The sequence below is a fragment of the Pteropus vampyrus genome, unplaced genomic scaffold, assembly GCF_000151845.1.
Source record: "Pteropus vampyrus isolate Shadow unplaced genomic scaffold, Pvam_2.0 Scaffold528, whole genome shotgun sequence".
Lineage (NCBI taxonomy): Eukaryota > Metazoa > Chordata > Mammalia > Chiroptera > Pteropodidae > Pteropus > Pteropus vampyrus.
The window spans coordinates 469,280-474,530 of NW_011889309.1; the positions used below are offsets into that span (position 1 = coordinate 469,280).

Genomic DNA, 5,251 nt, shown 5'->3' on the forward strand with positions numbered 1-5,251 from the left:
GAAAAGGCAATTAATTCTGCCCCAGGGAGGTAGGAAAGGAGTGGAAATGTCAGTTTAAGCCAGATAATATTTACAAGGCAGGGACTTGTTGAAATACCTAAGATATTTAGTGAATGACAAGAAGTTTATGATGGATTGGAGGAAAATGAGTCTAGGTAGATAGTTGAGGTCTAAGTCAAAAAGGCCTTTGGATGTAAAACAAAAAAAACAATTGGATTTAATGGGGATTCATTGGATATCTTCAGCAAGAGAGTGACACAAGCAGATTGGTTTTAGAGAAAGAAATGTGAGAGAGAAGTCTAGGATAAATGGGAGAGGATAAAGATCAGCAGAGAGGCTGATGCCATTGCATCCAAAGGGATGATTCGGAACTGGTGAAAAGCCTGGGTTAAGGAGTTGAAAAGAGGAGAATAGAGTCCCTTTGATAGTACAATTTTATTCTTTTGATCCTTCTCATCATCAAGTCCTGCAAAACTCAAAGCAGTAGTTGAATAAGATGATGTAAGTATACTCCAATTAGAAGAGGTATTGCCAGAGTTGGGAAAGGTCCATAGAGAGCTCACAAGGAAAGCAATTACGAGAACATTTCTGGAAATGTTAGTCCAAGTTTAACTTTTCAATTATTTTTATTAATGTTTCAAAGATAGAAACTTTGATCAAGTTTGTAGATGCTAGATAGTTGAAAAGAATACTTAATATACTGGATTTAAAAAATCAAATTCCAAACAGATATCTAAAATATTCAGAGATCAGCTAAATCTAATAAAATAAAATAAAATCTAATAGAGATAAATGTAATGTTCCACAATTGGATCCAAAAGCCAATGCATAATTACAAATGGGGGAAATCTTAGCTTGTAAATGTGAGGAGTTTCAGGTGATACAGTATCAGTATAATATTCTTCCTTTCAAAGTTAATGTTTTTTTTTAATGCTGTTTCAATAAATGTATGGTATTAGGGTAATAGCTGCTATAAAAAATAGACTCTTAAATCTCAGTGGTTTAATGTAATTTAAATTAAATTCTTGCTCACTTAACTGTCCTTTCTTATGCTTTGTTTTCCTCCACATGGAAACCCATGTCCTAGATTTCTCCCATCTGGTGGCTCAGTGATTCTCTAAGCTTTGGCCTCACTGTCATTTGCATCTAGCTTAAAGATGAGGAAATAAAGTGTGGAGAAGGAATGGACCTCTGATTCATAAAAAAATTTGGGCCAAAGGTATCAGACATCATTTTCTCTCATATTTTATTAGCAAGGAAGAGTAGGAAATATAGTTCCTGGATGGGCAACTGCTTTCTAGTGACATTATGGCAGTAGAAAGACACATGCTGAATTGTTAACCATCTATGCTGCTTATGCCACCTAGAATGGAGATGATATTTTCATCTTTGGCCAGTCCCCAGTTCACAGATGAGTATCAATAGAGAGCATTCCATTTTATGAGAGAAATTGGCAAAGTGAAACATACTCAGAAGCAATTGAAAGAAGATACAATGAAAAGATCTGTGAATGTTTATTCTATTAAAAAAAAGACCCAGGAGGAATTCAATGACTATCTCCAGCTCTTGGAAATCATATTAAATGCTATTGTCCCTCAGAGTTTTATTTTAATGCTTCTCCTTTCTCAGGTTGTGTTCTGTAACTGGATGATCTTATATATCCTTAAGCTCATATTATTCACTTAGATGTTGAATTTGCTTATCTAAGTTCAATACTGAGTTCAATAATAAGTTCTTCTGAGTTGCTGCCTTATATCCAATTACTAACCATTTATCTTAACTGGTATTTTAAAGTTACATCAAACAAATCTAGGTTCAACTCATTGTAACACCTCCAACTTGGTATATCAATAATTGGCAGTATCAACGGCCATCCAGTTGATCAAGTTAGAAGCCAGAGTCATATTGAAATTGCCGCCTCTCCTTTACCATCTATATCAAATTAGTTATCCAGGCCTGACAATTATATTTCATGAATATTTCCTAAAGGTATATACATTAGTACGAATTGACTCAGATTTTCATCATTTTTCACCTGGATAAATGAAATAAATTTTTAAATGGTCTTGCCTCTTCTACCCTTGTTTGTTTACTCTGCCACAAGAGTGATTTCTGTATCTTTCCTTAAATTTTTTCTTTTAAGGAATTTCTTCTTTGGCTAACTCCTATTTGTCCTTAAAAATCCATTTAAGACTTTCTCTAACTCCCCACATCCGGATTAAATACCTCTTTCTGTATATCTGAACACTCTGAATGTACTAGTGCACATCTCCTCATTATAACGTAAATATCTCTAAAGCAAGGACCATACCTCATTAATTAATTAATTAATTCATTCATTCACAATGCCTGGCAAACATTCAATAAATGTCTGTTGACTTGAACTGTCATGTGGAGGAGGGAACAGATTTGGTTTCTGTTATCTCAAAAAGCAAAACCACAATCTACAGGATAGCAGTAATGCACAAATTGGTTAGGTGACTTTGGAAAGCAGTAGGTTTTCTCTGATGGTATTCTAGTAGAGGCTAGAAGAGCCACTTCATAAGGTACCACAGTAGGGATTTAAGCAGCCAATAGAAGGTTGGATTTGACATCCTGTAACATCATAATAAACCATAGCATTTTATAATTGTTTGACGTGTGTTATAGGGCATAATCGATGGTCTTGGAAGATGTTTTATAGAGGAAATATACATAAAGAACTCTAGGTAGAAAACTTAGTCTAAATAATATATAGTTCAATGAGTTTTGGAAAAATATTTTTTTTTGAATAAAACCCTTCAACCTCTCTTTTCTGATTTTTATGTATATTATGATAGCTGGCCCAAAGAGAGGGGTTAAGACCCATGGTTGAGATGCTATAATGAGAAATTATCATTCTATTATGTTACCTCTGCACCCTAAATATCTACGCTTTAGTTTCTCATAAAAGATTTCACAGAAAAAAAAACTAATTGTTTGAGAATTCATGAATATGTTTCTTTGAGGGTTCTGAACAATTGTGTTGATTCTTGCACTTATTTAAAGTAATTGGACCCTCAATATTATGGCTCCAAATTGCAAATTCTTTGGTTTAGCTTTTCTGGGGTAATATTTAGAAAGGAGACTGCAGTAGGTAAATAAAATAAAAGTTTCTTTTCCACAGAAGTCAGATCTCTTCTTTTTTATTTCCTGAGTCAACCTTTGCCTTCAGAAGCTGAAAGTCAGGGAGAAATGTAGCTTTTTGTTATCTAGACTTTAAGCCTGCAGAAAATTTCATTCTCATAATGCATATGGGGCTTCTTTTTCTATCAGTCTTTAAGAAAGATTATCCCATTTTTTCTCATAGTAGAATGAACATGTATTTTTATATCTTTCTTGGATGAAAAACAATGTTTAGGTTCTTTTTTTTTTTTCAATTAGCAATAATCGCGCCTCAGATAAACCTTATTGGCTACGATATTGCCACTGCACAAAGCTGGGTCCTTTTTGTTTTAAATACATGTAAGGTCTTTGAAGGGAGGCATGTTGCCTATTATTTAAGAGAGTTGAGTGTAGTGAAAAGAGCATTGGATTTGGAACTAAGTACCTGCATTTTAACTCCAGGCCTTCATTTGTGGGGGAGCTCTGCTCACATCCATAAAATGAGGTCATTGGAAAAAGTAGCCTCTAAGCTCTCTGCTCCTCTCATATCCTCTGTGTTCTGAGATTTCAGGTGGTATCTTGCTAGTGCCCATTATAGTGCTTGCTCATTGGGTTTGACCAACTTAAGTAAAAAGAAAAAAAAAATTGGCCCAGAGCTGGTGTTTTACGTTCAAATTTAGGATTCTCAGTTACATTTTGCACAAAGGACACTCCTCAGAAAAAATAATGCTATTTACTCTGGATTCTCTTTCATGAACACCCTCTGCTCCCATACAAGGACTGCTTATTAATGACTGTTAAATGTAAGCATGGGATTCTATTTATCACAATTCTTTCCAAATTTTCCCCTCTTTCACCTCCCTACTCTAATTTATCCTACAAGCTATGTTAAATTTAATTTTACTACAGATTTTCTTTCATTCACGTGCTCAAAAATGCATGTGAATTCTTCATTGGTTATGGAATAAAATCCACATTTCTATATATACAATTCAAGGCTCCACTCTATGGCCCCAGTCTGACTTTCCACGTTTATCACTGAACATAGTATATGTATAAAACCTCTATTCTAAGCAAACTGAAATTATCATTGTTTGCTCCAGTGTGGGGAGAAGATGTGCTTTCTTACCTGCACGCTTTTGTACATACTTGTTTCCCTTCTCAAACATCCCAATTCTTATTTTTTTCTGCAATAAAAACTCTTGCAAGTTTTTTACAATCAGCTCAATTTTATTTCTTTATTCAGCCCCTATCCCCACAGCCTACCATAACAGCTCTCAATTACTATGTAGATACTATATTTATTCACTATCGACATTTAGCCCTAGATTTGTTTTGGATAACTATACATTTGGCACTTAGCAGGAACTGCCTATCAATGCTAGGGTGTATTTCTCTCTCTCTTTCTCTCTCTCTCTCTCTCTCTCTCTCTCTCTCTCTTTCTCTCTCTCTCTCTCTTTTTCACCTAGAATAAAATCTTGAATGCAAGGATAGTTTTACCTACCTTTGGATCTTAATTGCTTACTAGTCTGTATTCTCACATTATCTTGCTCAAACTATCAGTAAGTTATTGATTATACAACTTAATAACTATTTATATTTCTGTCTTCATAGGTAAGCTATGAGTTTTCTGATTAAAAAAAATAATTTCCCCTTATGCTCGGCCCCAGTGCCTAGCATAACATAGATACTCAATAAATGTTTGTTCAAAGAATGAATACAGCCAGGTTTAACTTTGTCAGAAGAAGCTGCAAGAAGTTGATACATTGAACTACTTTATGAACAGTCTAAAACAAATAAGGTGATTGCCTTGGAAAAGGGGATGCCTCTTTTCTTTGTTTCTTGGCTTTTTTTCTATTAGGAATGGAACTTGAGCAGATTAAATAGGACTCAATCTTGAATCCACAAATGACACCAAACCTGAAATGACTAAAGTTGCAAGTGATTTAGTTCACTTGAATTTTATTTGAGGGTAATGTTTTCTTTCAAGGAAGAGAAATGCTAATGAAAAAATTGCCTGCTGACTACAACTTAGAAGTAATAGAAATCTGGCCAGATATGTGATCTTATAAAAGCTCTCAAAGCAAAGCATCTAATATTCATGTTTATGCCTTTGGCTTGACATGTT

General features: G+C 34.4%; 1 non-coding gene across 1 annotated transcript; it reads right to left on the bottom strand.

The window, feature by feature from the left end:
• Window positions 1-3,321: 3,321 nt before the first annotated feature.
• Window positions 3,322-3,459, bottom strand: LOC111733134. Its single transcript, XR_002777851.1, has one exon. It is a non-coding gene; the product is annotated as a U4 spliceosomal RNA (small nuclear RNA).
• Between the last annotated feature and the right edge of the window lie 1,792 nt (window positions 3,460-5,251).